The sequence below is a fragment of the Oryctolagus cuniculus genome, chromosome X, assembly GCF_964237555.1.
Source record: "Oryctolagus cuniculus chromosome X, mOryCun1.1, whole genome shotgun sequence".
Lineage (NCBI taxonomy): Eukaryota > Metazoa > Chordata > Mammalia > Lagomorpha > Leporidae > Oryctolagus > Oryctolagus cuniculus.
This window is the reverse complement of record NC_091453.1, coordinates 44,441,303-44,455,584: the sequence shown is the minus strand read 5'-3', so window position 1 is coordinate 44,455,584 and position 14,282 is coordinate 44,441,303.

Genomic DNA, 14,282 nt, shown 5'->3' with positions numbered 1-14,282 from the left:
AGAGCATTATCAGTTATTATTAACAAAGAATCCAGCACAGAGGGTTCTTGGTCCTTACCTCTCTTTAAACCACAAAAGTCTGTTGTTTTTTATTTGTTAGGTTTCCATGTGAAATCTTTGTTTGAAAAATGATTTTTATGAAAATACTTGAAAAATCCCCGGTATAATAGAAAGAATACAGTCTTTGTAGTTCAAAAGATCTAGGTTGGAATTGCAACTCCACTACTTGGATGGCTGTGAATAATGTAAATCAACTACCTGCTGCATAATAAGAGTGTAGTAATGATAGCTATTGTTTTGATATCCAGGTACAGTTACATTAAAGGTTAGGACTTAAACATATGAATTTGGGAGGCAATTCAATCCATGGCACAAAAATACAAAGATTTTCTTCTAGAAGGTTTATAGTTGGAGGTTTTGTGTTTAGATATCTGAGCCATTTTGAGTTAATTTGGGTATAGTACAAAGTTCCCATTTTCGCATGTGGTTAAATACAATTAATCCACCATTTGTGAATATCATCATTTCACTACTGAACTGTGAGTTTATTTATGGATTCTCGATATGTACCATTTATCTATAGATCTTTCTTTATGCCAGTAGCACACTGTCTTTAATGATCACTTTTATAGTAAATTCTGAAATCAAGGAGCAAAAGTCCACCAACTTCCATCTTTATTCAAGACAGGTTTGGCTATTCTGCTTCCAGGTGAATTTTAGGATTAATTTATCTTTTTCTGGAAAAATCTTCTGTGATTTTAATGGGAATTGCTTAAATCTGTAGATCAATTTAGGGGAGAATTACAACATCTTAACAATATTATAATCTTAATAATATTGACTTTTCCAATCCATGAATAAGGTGTGTCCTCAATTTATTTATGTCTTTTTTAATTTCTCTTAGCAGTGTTTTATAGTTTTCATTTTGTAGACATTCAGGTGTTGAACTTCTTTTGTCAGATTTACCCCTAAATATTTCCATATTTTCAATGCTATTGAACATGGAATTTTTTGAAATTTCAATTTCGATACCTCATTTTAGCATACAGAACATAAAATCTACTTTTATGATGTAACCCTGTCCTAACATTTTTCTCCAATCCTTTTACTACTAACAATTTCTCTGTATCATTGTTTTAAGTGTTTCATTTGTAACAGAATATAGATAGTATTGTTATTTTACTTATTCTGAAAAATGTCTTTCCAATTTTTTAAATTATTTTATCTATTTGAAATGCAGAGAGGGAGAGAGAGAGAGAGAGAGAGAGAATGAATCTTCCATCCACTGGTTCACTCCCCAAATGACCACAATGGTCAAGACTGGACCAGGCCAAAGCCAGGAGCCAGGAACTCTATCCAGGTCTCCTACATGGGTAGCAGGGGCCCAGGTACTTGGGCCATCTTCCTGCTTCCCAGGCACATTAACAGTGAGCTGGATTGGAGGCAGAGCAGCTGGGACTTGAACTGGTGCATAAATATGGGATGTCAACATCACACAGGCAGTGGCTTAACCCACTGCACCACAATGTCTGTCCTTTAGTTTATTTTTTTTATTTATTTATTTATTTTCATTTGTTTGAAAAGTAGAAAGGCAGAGAAACAGAGAAATCTTTCATCCATTAGTTCATTCCCCCAAATACTCACAAAAGCCAGAGTGAAGTCAGGAGTCAGGAACTCCATCTGGTTTTCCTATGTTGGTAGCGGGAACTCAAATGCTTGAGACATCATCCGCTGCCTTCCCAGAATGTACATTAGCAGGAAGGTGGCCTAGAATTGGAGCCAGGTCTCAAAGCAGGCACTCCAAAATGAGACGTGGGTGTCTGAAATGCTGTGCTAAACACCTGCCCCACAAATTGTCTTTTTTTTTTTTTTACAGGCAGAGTGGACAGTGAGAGGGAGAGAGACACAGAGAAAGGTCTTCCTTTTTCCGTTGGTTCACCCTCCAATGGCCGCTGCGGCCAGCACACTGCGGCCGGCGCACCGCACTGATCCGAAGGCAGGAGCCAGGTGCTTCTCCTGGTCTCCCATGCGGGTGCAGGACCCAAGCACTTGGGCCATCCTCCACTGCATTCCCGAGCCACAGCAGAGAACTGGCCTGGAAGAGGAGCAACCGGGACAGAATCCGGCACCCCGACCGGGACTAGAACCCGGTGTGCCGGCGCCGCTAGGCGGAGGATTAGCCTATTGAGCCGTGGCGCCCGCCACAAATTGTCTTTTAACTGGATAATTTAGTACATGTATCATTTTTATTACTATTACTGATATATTTGTATTTATCTTTAACATCTCATTTTAGCATTTCTTTATTGCCCATTTTTCCTACTTTTTTTTTTTTTGACAGGCAGAGTGGACAGTGAGAGAGAGAGACAGAGAGAAAGGTCTTCTTTTGCCATTGGTTCACCCTCCAATGGCCGCCGCGGCCGGCCTGCGCACCACGCTGATCTGATGGCAGGAGCCAGGAGCCAGGTGCTTTTCCTGGTCTCCCATGGGGTGCAGGGCCCAAGCACCTGGGCCATCCTCCACTGCACTCCGTGGCCACAGCAGAGAGCTGGCCTGGAAGAGGGGCAACCGGGACAGAATCCGGCACCCCAACCGGGACTAGAACCCGGTGTGCCGGCGCCGCTAGGCGGAGGATTAGCCTAGTGAGCCGCGGCGCCGGCCCCTACTTTTTTTAAACTTTTATTTAGTAAATATAAATTTCCAAAGTACAGCTTATGGATTACAATGGCTTTTTCACCCCCATAACTTCCCTCCCACCTGCAACCCTCCCAATTCCCACTCCCTCTCCCATTCCATTCACATCAAGATTCATTTTCAATTCTCTTTATAAACAGAAGACCAATTTAGTATATAATAAGTAAAGATTTCAACAGTGTGCACCCACACAGAACATAAAGTGTAAAATACTCTTTGAGTACTAGTTATAGCATTAATTCACATTGAACAACACACTAAGGACAGAGATCCTACATGAGGAGTAAGTGCACAGTGACTCCTGTTGTTGACTTAACAATTTGACACTCTTGTTTATGGCATCAGTAATCGCCCAAAGCTCTTATCATGAGTTGCCAAAGCTATGGAAGCCTTTTGAGTTCGCCAACTCCGATCTTATTTAGACAAGGCCATAGTCAAAGTGGAAGTTCTCTCCTCCCTTCAGAGAAAGGTACCTCCTTCTTTGATGGCCCGTTCTTTCCACTGGGATCTCCCTCACAGATATCTTTCATTTAGGTCATTTTTTGTTTTTGCCAGAGTGTCTTGGCTTTCCATGCCTAAAATACTCTCATGGGCTCTTGAGCCAGATCCAAATGCCTTAAGGGCTGATTCTGAGGCCAGAGTGCTGTTTAGGACATCTGCCATTCTATGATCTGCTGTGTATCCTGCTTCCCATGTTGGATGGTTCTCTCTCTTTTATTCTATCAGTTGGTATTAGCAGACACTAGTCTTGTTTGTGTGATCCCTTTGAGTCTTAGACCTAGCAGTGTGATCAATTGTGAACTGAAATTGATCACTTGGACTAGTGAGATGACATTGGTACATGCCACCTTGATGTGACTGTATTGGAATCCCCTGGCACATTTCTAACTCCACCATTTGGAGCAAGTCAGCTTGAGCATGTCCCAAATTGTACATCTCCTCCCTCTCTTATTCCCACTCTTATATTTAACAGAGATCACTTTTCAGTTAAATTTAAACACCTAAGAATAATTGTGTGTTTTATACATTTTAGCCTATCATAATCTCAGTAAGTTTGTAGTTTATTCCTTTTTTCCCTTTGAATATTGCCAAAGTCCCAGTGAAGAGTAATTTTAAAGTTTAATGTAGATTTTTGTTGATGTACTCCATATGGACTGAAAGGAAGACATTCACATTCCTGTTTCTTGTGGAACAGAGCCACAGGCCAAAATCTATGACAGAGACAGTGTATTCTTTAGTGGCTGCACTTTAATTGAATGCATTAAATAATTTTCATGGATAAGCATTTAACATAACAGTTAAGAAGGCACTTGGGATTCCCACATCCCACAACAAAGTGCCTGAGTTGGAATCCAAGCTCCACTCCTGATTCTACTTTCCTACTAATGCACACCCTTGGAGGCAACAAGTAATGGCTTAGGCAGCTGAGTCCTGCCATCTGCATAGGAGATGTTGACTAAGTTTCCAGCTTCAGTCTAGCCTAGCCCCGGCTGTAGCAGGTATTTGGGAAGTGAATGCACACATGAGATCTCTCTCTTTCTCTCTCTCTAATAATAATAATAATAATAATAATCTGTAAAGATTTCATTTACCTATTTATTTAAAAGAGTGACAGAAAGGGGAGCAGGGAGGGAGAGACATAAAGAAAGAGATCTTCCTGGGGCCAGTGATGTGGTGTAGCAGGTAAAGCTGCCACCTGCACTGCTGGCATTCCATATGGGCACTGGTTCAAGTCCCGGCTGCTCCACTTCCAATCCTGCTCTCTGCGATGGCCTGCGAAAGCAGTAGAAGATGGCTCAAGTCCTTGGGGCCCCTGCACCAGAGTGGGAAGACTCAGAGGAAGCTCCTGGCTCCTGGCTCCTGGCTCCTGGCTTTGGATAGGCGGAGTTCTGGCTGTTGTGGCCAATTGGGAAGTGAATCAGCAGATGGAAGACTTCTCCGTTTCTCTGTCCCTCCTCTTTCTGTGTAACTCTGAGTTTCAAATAAATCAATAAATCTTAAAAAAGAAAGAAAGAGATCTTCCATCCACTGGTTCACTACCCAAATGACCTCAAATCTTTAAGCTTGGCCAGGCCAAAGCCAGAAGCTAAGAACTCCATTCAGGTCTCCCAAATGGGTAGCAAGGACTCAAATACTTGGGCCATTTTGTGCTGCCTTCCCACATGCATCAGCAGGGAGATGGATTAGAAGTAGAACTGGAGAAGACCAGCGATGTGGTGTAGTGGGTAAAGCCACTACCTATGATGCCAGCATTTCATATGGGTGCTGGATCCAGTCCCAGCTGCTCCACTTCTGATCCAGCTCCCTGCTAATGCACCTGGGAAAGCAGCAGAGGATGACCCAACTGGCTGGGCCCTGCACCCATGTGGTGGAACCAGAAGAATCTCCTGGCTCCTAGTTTTAGCCTAGCCATTTGGAGAGTGAACCAGCGGATGGAAGGTGTCTCTCCCCTCCCCCCACTCTGCCTTTCAAATAAATAAATCTTTTTTTAAAAAGTGGAGCCAAAACTCAAACCAGTACTCTAATATGGAATACTGGCATTGCAGGTAGCAGCTTAACCCACTGCACCACAATGCTGGCCCCAAGCAATTTAATAAATAATAATAAATTTCAGGCATACTGGACATTGGTAGGTTGGGTTAAAGAGCCCATAGACAATATGGAGAGATAAGTGTTAGAATGTCTGTCATGTGTAGAGCACTGTACTAGACACTGTGGAGAGTAAAAGCATAAAAAGATATGACCCTTGCTTCCAAGGAGCCGAGAGATTCAAGTGAAAGTTAACAGGCACATGAATCACTTTGATTTAGAGATGCAGTGTGTGAACTAAGTATACATGTCATGGGAGAAAGATCATACCACACTATTAGCTGACAGATCATAGACTTCTTCCTAAAAGAACTGACATTTAAACTAGTCATCATTACCATTATTGTCAGTATTGTGACTACATTGTCAAACAGAGAGGATCAGGACTCTGATCCCCTGAGTCCTACACCGGAGAAAAATAAAGTCATGCAAGGGCAAGGACAAAATGGAATCTTCCAAGCTGCTAGGAATAGGTAGGAATGTGTTCCTGGCAGGTCCTGGAATTTATTTCATAGGCCACTGGCTCACATTAAAAGTGGTCTCATTCTGTGTGGACTTCTAAAAGAGTCTGTGACACTCTGGACATTTCTCTGCCTCCTTATTTTGACCCTTTGGAGAACAGAGGATATACTCAGCCTTGATCATATTTATCAGAAGCCTGAAAGGGGTGGGTGGGATCCTCTCATGGCTGAAACACACACACACACACACACACACACACACACACACCATAAAAGAAGCAGCAGGGCCCGAATACTATAGAGTATGAGTCATCACCACAGGCTGAAGTGGACTGAAAATGAAACTGATTACAAATCTACTTGCCAAAGAATTATTTTTAACTACCTGCACCTGTTGTATCTTGGCTCTGGAAATCACATTTGTACAGAAACAGGGGAAAGATCTTGAGCCCTTGGGATTGGTCACAAGGTGAAAAAAAATGTTCAGGCTTTGGAGTAAAAAAGAAATCATAACAAGAGGGTACAAGACTACCTTACACAAATGCAGATTGTGACCTAGACCTTAAGACATGAATTCTGACAAAGACAAGTAGACAAGTTCATGGGAGCAGACATTTAGAACTAGTGAAGAAGGCTTAAAATCAGTCTTATTATTGGTATATATTTATAAATACTGTTTTCACTGAATTACACCATGTACATAACGATGTACCCTTCTTTCTTCACTTTATAATCAATTGTCATGAATCCCTATTTTGTTATATTAATATCTACATTTTAAAGAAAAATAGTATACATATATGTGTGTATCTACAATATATACATATGCTGTGACTGTGGAAAAATGTTAAAATTGTTAAAACTTAAAATAAAATTTAAAAAATGCTTCTAGAAGCACAAAGTCACACTTTATCCCATACATATGTATAATAATTGTTAGTAAATATTTTTAATGTTTAAAACAAATCAGTCATAATTCAGGGATGATCTACAGGGAATTTCCATTTAATGGGCTAGAATTTTGAGCCAAATATGCCTTGAATGATCTTTTCTCCACTTTTTTCTTCAGGATCAAGAATGTCCTGTGTTTTCTTACCCAGTGATTCGGGCTATTTTACAGTTTCTTGAACTCTCTCTTGACTCAAAATCCCTTTCCTTACCTTTCCCAAAATTAGTGGGAATAAATACAACCCAGGGGCTGATGCTGTGGCATAGCAGGTAAAGCCGCTGCCTGCAGCACCAGCATCCCATATGGGCACCAGTTCATGTCCCTCTGCTCCACTTCTGATCCAGCTTCCTGCTAATATGCCTGGGAAAGTAGTGGAAGATGGCTCAAGTTTAAATTGTTTTTAAACAAGGAAACAGAGAGCTTATTAAGCATGCAGATTCCCCAGATCTATATCCTCAAAAGTTCTGATTCAGTAGGTAATTCTGGTGCTACTGGCTACCATTCACACTTGGAGAAACAATACTTTTGTGGACTGGCCTAAATAATTTCCTTTGTGCCACACTTTTGAGAGAGCTCATATGAGAACTGCAAATCTTGCATGGGCAAGTGTTGAGTATGCCAAATGTACAACAAGCCAAATGTCCCCAAGAAGAAGAAAAGATTGTTAGTTAAGATGTCTATGCCAAGTATCCCTGGATTAATGATCAAAGATCCATTACTACATGCTTGTTTTTTTTTCACTCATAAATATCTTGCTTTTTGTCATAGGATGTACTTGTTAAAGTGCTGAACTGGAAGAGCATTATGAAATTGAAATATTGCACTAGGAGGTCTTCTTTTCACTTGATCAACATATAGGTATAGAGCTCTGTTTCAGGTGTAAAATTCCCTGCTGCTATTATGCAAGTGAAGTTAATGCTACTTCTTTATATTCTATGGTTGAGACTTACATTGATTCTTGGACTTTAGGAAGGAACTAACCATTAAGCACATGTTTGGGAGGGCGCAGCTTGAAGGAATGGAAGGAGGATGAAGGTCAGAGATTCTAACAAGATACAGCCAACACTTAGTGAACATCTTATGAGGCAAGTTAGTTATCTGAAAAATTCAACTGGACTTGCCTGAAGATAGGTCCTAGAAGTTCTGATGGAATAAAAGATAAAAAGAGGCAGTGAAACCAGATGTTTGTTTCACAGCAGACACAGTGATGATCATTGATGACCTGGACGGAAAGATAGAGCTTTAGGGAAGGCAAGTGGTGTTCCAGTAACACGGTTTAAAAATAGATGTAGGTGTCAGAGACCTACATTTCAAAATCTAGTCTCTCCATCTATAGTAGATTTGTAGGAAGATCTGTAGGCTCAGCCTCACTGGATTCCTCAGAGTTAGATATAGCCTTGGCACTAAATTCTCTACAGTGGATTAGGAGTGGAAACTTGTATGCCATTTCCAGGCCTGACCTATGAAACTTCACATACAATCACTCTGGTTCTTTCCATTTCACAAAAAGTGAAGACAGCAATGATCACAGCAACTGTGGAATCTATAGGTTGAGGAAAACAGAGCCCATCTGGGTAGGGCCTCATTGTGTAGAACAGACACCTTACACACACGCACATACACACACACACACACACACTCACACAGCATGAAATGAAATACCTCTCCTGAACTGTTATGTAAGAGAGAAATAAACTTCTGTGGAATTTATACTATTTAATTTGGGGTCTTATGTTACAAATGTTAAGCCTTCTTTAATTAATGCAACCCATAGCAGCAATTTTTTTAACTTTTATTTAATAAATATAAATTTCCAAAGTACAGCTTTTGGATTACAGTGGCCTTTTTCCCCCCATAACCTTCAACCCACCTGCAACCATCCCATCTCCCACTCCCTCTCCCATCCCATTCTTCATCAAGATTCATTTTCAATTATCTTTATATACAGAAGATCAATTTAGTAAATACTAAGTAAAGATTTAAACAATTTGCACCCACACAGAAACACAAAGTGTAAAGTACTGTTTGAGTACTAGTTATACTGTTAATTCACATAGTGCAACACATTAAGGACAGAGATCCTACATGGGGAGTAAGTGCACAGTGATTCTTGTTGTTGACTTAACAATTTGACACTCTTGTTTATGGCATCAGTAATCGCCCAAAGCTCTTGTCACGAGTTGCCAAAGCTATGGAAGCCTTTTGAGTTCGCCAACACCGATCTTATTTAGACAAGGCCATAGTCAAAGTGGAAGTTCTCTCCTCCCTTCAGAGAAAGGTACCTCCCTATTTGATAGCCTGTTCTTTCCACTGGGATATCAGTCACAGATATCTTTCATTTAGGTCCTCTTTTTTTTTTTTTTTTTTTTTTTTTTGCCAGAGTGTCTTGGCTTTCCATGCCTAAAATACTCTCATGGGCTTTTTAGCCAGATATGAATACCTTAAGGGCTGATTCTGAGGCCAGAGTGCTGTTTAGGACATCTGCCATTCTATGAGTCTGCTGTGTATCCCACTTCCCATGTTGGATCGTTCTCTCCTTTTTAATTCTATCAGCTAATATTAGCAGACACTGGTCTTGTTTATGTGATCTCTTTAACTCTTAATCCTATCATTATGATCAATTGTGAACTTAAACTGATCACTTGGACTAGTGAGATGGCATTGGTACATGCCACCTTGATGGGATTGAATTGGAATCCCCTGGCACGTTTCTAACTCTACCATTAGGGGCAAGTCCGAGTGAGCATGTGCCAAACTGTACATCCCCTCCCTCTCTTATTCCCACTTTTATATTTAACAGGGATCACTTTCCAGTTAAATTTAAATACCTAAGAATAATTATGTGTAAGTTAAATAGTTCAACCAATAGCATTAAGTAGAGCAAAAAAATACTAAAAGGGATAAAGTATTAAGTTGTTCCTCGACAGTCAGGACCTACAACGGAGTTTATCTAGTTGGGACAGATTGAAAGAAAAAGAAAAAGTCACTTGGGAGGCAGGAATTAGAAGTACAAAGAATCTAAAGAGAGAAGAGGCAGTGTTAATTTTAAAGAACCTCTAATCCTACAGAATTGGGAAAGTGAAAAAGAGTAGATGACTGAGATTACAGCTTTGAGTAATAAACTTTGCCTAGAAAGTTGCCTAAAAAGGGGCTAGCATTGTGGCACAGTGGATTAAGCCACCACTTGTGATGCCTGCATGCCATACTGGAGTGCCAGCTGCTCTGCTTCTGATCCAGCTCCCTGTAAATGTGCCTGGAAGACAATAGGATATGGCCTAAGATTACTTGGGCCCCTGCCACCCATGTGGTAAACCAGAATGAGTGCCAGGCTCCTGGCTCCTGCCTGACCCAGCCCTACCTGTCATGGCCATTTGGGAAGTGAACCAGCAGATGGAAGAGTTTCTTCCCTTTCCCTCCCCCTCCCCCTCCCCCTCCCTGTCTCCTTCCCTCTCCCTTCACACCCCTGTCTCTGTCACTTGACCTTTCAAATAAATAAATAAATATTTTAAAATACAAGAAAGTTGTCAATAATAAATATAATGATTTCTGATAACAAGAAAATGTGGAGGCCATGTTTCAGGACAGTCCACACTCAACTCAAGATGAGGAAACAGGACACAGGATGTTGAAAGAATGGGTGGAGAACATCTTGAAATAATGGAAACTAGAAAAATAAGAGTTTTTTTCTAAAAAAATTATTTTATTTATTTGAAAGGCATAATGACACACACAAACATATAGAGAAAGTGATCTTCCATCTGCAGCTTCACTCCCAACATGGTCCCAACATTCTGGCCCAGCCCCTCACTGAAGCCAGAAATTCTATCCTGGTTTCACACATGAGTGGCAAGGGCCCAAGTACTTGGGTCATCTTCTGCTGCCTTTCCAGGCACATTAGCAGGGAGCTAGATCAGAAGTGGAGCAGCCAGGAATCAAAGCCTTGCTCTGATATGGGATGCTGGCACTGCAGGCTGTGGCTTAACCCATTGTGCCACAATGCCAGCCCCAGAAAATAAAAGGTTTTAAAGGTATTCTGAAAGAAAGAGGGGACACTTTGTGGAAGATTAAGGTAGAAGGACCAGCAAAATAAATTTCTAAATGTTGTTAGAGGACAGGAGTGTTTCAGATGCCATTTTCCAAGAGAAGATGAAATCTGCATGAATGGAGGTTCCCAGCCCCTCAAGGACAGGGAAATCTTAGCACCAAAACTAATCTATTTTTTAAAGATTTATTTATTTATTTGAAAGGCAGAGTTACAGACAAAGAAAGAGAGGGAGAGGCGGGGGTGAGGTGAGAGACACAGAGAGAGAGAATTCTTTGACCTGCTGGTTCTTTCCCCAAATGACTGCAATGGCAGGAGCCTGGAAATCCACCCAGGTCTCCCATGTAGGTGCCAGGGCCCACACACTTGGGCCATCTTTTGCTGCTTTCCCAGGCACATTAGCAGGAAATCTGGATCAGATATTGAGCAGCTGGGACTCAAGCTAGGACCTATATGGGCCACCAGCATTGTAGCTGGTGACTTAACCCACCGAGCCAAAGTGCCAGCCCCTAACATTTTTATTGTACATTTTGTGGGGACACAGCATAATATTTAATTCCTTGTATATAATTTATAGCAATCAAAAAGGGCAGTTATTATTTCCATTTTCTCAAACATTTTAAAATTTTTAATAGGAACAATTTTTTTAAAAAAGATTTATTTTATTTATTTGAAAGACAGAGTTACAGAGAGAGGTAGAGACAGTGAGAGAGGTCTTCCATCTGCTGGTTTACTCTCCAAATGGCTGCAATGGCCAGAGCTGTGGTGATCCAAAATCAGGAGCCAGAAGCCTCCTCTGAGCCTCCCACGTGGTTGCAGGGGCCCAAAGTCTTGGACCATCTTCCACTGCCCTCCAAGGTCATAGCAGAGAGCTGGATCCGAAGTGGAGCTGCTGGGACACAAACCGGCATCCATATGGGATGCCGGCACAGCAGACCAGGGCTTTAACCCATTGCACCACAGCCCTGGCCCGACATATACTTTTGTTGGGAGACTTCTTCTGAGTTTCAAGATCATATGTGCTCCCTCTGGACTGTGGCCTTAGATGGCCTGACATGTAAAGAAGCAGAAACCATGAACCCTTAGTGATTTTGTTTTTCTATTTTCCTGTTTACCTTCTTGTCCCACTTGCCATATAACACTAGACATCTGCTATGATTTTCAGTGGATAATAGGAATGCAGATTTAGGGGGTAAGATAAGATTTCAGACAGCTTCAATAAACAAATTTGGTTCTAGGAGTTTATTTTATTATGCTTTGATAAGTTTATCCACTGTAATATTTCCCTGAAGCCTTTGAATACAGGGCATATCAGATACTTCAGTTTGGAGTAGTCCTAAGTTGGTCATCATTTAGGATACCATTTCAACTCATATTTAAAGAAAGCCAAAAATTACAATGGCTTCAGTGGAAAAGTTTCTGTCTCACATATAAATGTCAGAAAAATTCAGGGCTGACAGGGTGGCTCTGTGTTACTGAGGATCGTGTTCTTTCATCATCCTCAACATGCTTTCCCATGCCATGATGTAAGATAGATGTTCCAGCTCGTACTTGCACATCTGCTTTCCAGCCATTGAGTCTTCAGAAAAGGGGGACAGTGTTAGGGGTGGGCATAACCCTTTATTTTAAGAATGCATCAAAAGAGTTGTACCTGTCACTTTCACTCATATCCCATTGGCTAGAATTTAGTTGGGTACACATATTTAGCTGAAGAAAGACTGGGAAAGGCTGGGTAAGCTATGTGCCAACTAAAATTAAGGGGTTCTATTAATGAGAAATGGGTTAATATAGACAGAGTGGATGCATAGAAGTCTTTTCCATAGGTCACAAACTCAAATGACTGCAGGAGACAGGCAGGTAACATAAACAAGTGAAATAGTTGAACTGTAACACTCAGGAAGTGGTGAGGATTGTGGAAATTCAAGAGTGTGTTTCCGGTCAGAAGGAAGTAGCCTAGATTCAGCCCAATTGCCACGTGGAATTTCAGGCCCCAATCTTCCAGTGTTTCAAGAGAAGCTGGAGATCTCTAAAACACAGAAAACGCATTTGTGAGCTGGATCTGGCTTTCTAATTAGTTTCCCATTTGCCGCCTCTGGGATAATCACCCATTACCTTGATCAGCACAATAAAATCATGGGAGCTGAACAACACAAACAAACAACCCTCCTCACCCCTTCATACACAATTTGGAGCTTGTTAAAAGTGAATACTCTCAGATTGCAGCACAGATCTACTGAATTAGAACCTGCATTTCAGCTGGTGCTGCGGCTCACTAGGCTAATCCTCTGCCTGAGGCGCCAGCACACCAGGTTCTAGTCCCGGTCAGGGCGCTGGATTCTGTCCCGGTTGCCCCTCTTCCAGGTCAGCTCTCTGCTGTGGCCCGGGAAGTGCAGTGGAGGATGGCCCAAGTCCTTGGGCTCTGCACCCGCATGGGAGACCAGGAGAAGCACCTGGCTCCTGGCTTCGGATCAGCGCAGTGCGCCGGCCGCAGCGCACCGGCCGTGGCGGCCATTGGAGGGTGAACCAACGGCAAAAGGAAGACCTTTCTCTCTCTCTCTCTCACTATCCACTCTGCCTGTCAAAATAAATAAATAAATAAATAAATGAATGAATAAAACCTGCATTTCAACAAGATACCAAGGTGATTTGATTCCAGTAGAGATTAAAGTTTGGAAAGCACTATAAAGTGCTGGATAGCAAATATTTTAGGCTTTGTGAGCCATGCAGTCTCTGTCATAACTATTCAACTGTTGTAACATATAAGCAGCCATAAATATATAATTTTCACACATCACAAAATATTATTATTCTATTTTTCCAACCATTTGAATATGTAAAAGTCACTCTCAGCTTGAGCACCATGTGCATCCAGGCAGTGGGCCAGACTTGTTCTAGAGCCATGCTACGCCAAGAATGTTAAGCCATGGTTTGGCTTAGAATACCAAGAAAAAGGCCGGCACCGCGGCTCACTGGGCTAATCCTCTGCCTTGCAGCGCCGGCACACCGGGTTCTAGTCCCGGTTGGGGCGCCGGATTCTGTCCCGGTTGCCCCTCTTCCAGGCCAGCTCTCTGCTGTGGCCACGGAGTGCAGTGGAGGATGGCCCAGGTGCTTGGGCCCTGCACCCCATGGGAGACCAGGAGAAGCACCTGGCTCCTGCCATCGGATCAGCATGGTGCACCGGCCGTGGCGGCCATTGGAGGGTGAACCAACGGCAAAAGGAAGACCTTTCTCTCTGTCTCTCTCTCTCACTGTCCACTCTGCCTGTCAAAAAAAAAAAAAAAAGAATACCAAGAAAAAGCAAAGGTTGTGAATATTTAAATGTTATTTTTTTCTCTTTTTAAAAAGATTTATTCATTTATTAAAAAGGCAGAGTGAGGGAGAGATAGATAGATAGATGTATCTTTTATCTTATGATTCACTCCCTTAATGCCTGCAGAAATGCCTGCTCAAAGCCAGAATCCAGGAACTCCATCCAATTCTCCTACATGGGTGGCAGGGAACTACATACTTGGCCCATTAATCAGAAGTACAAAGTAGCTGGGACTTA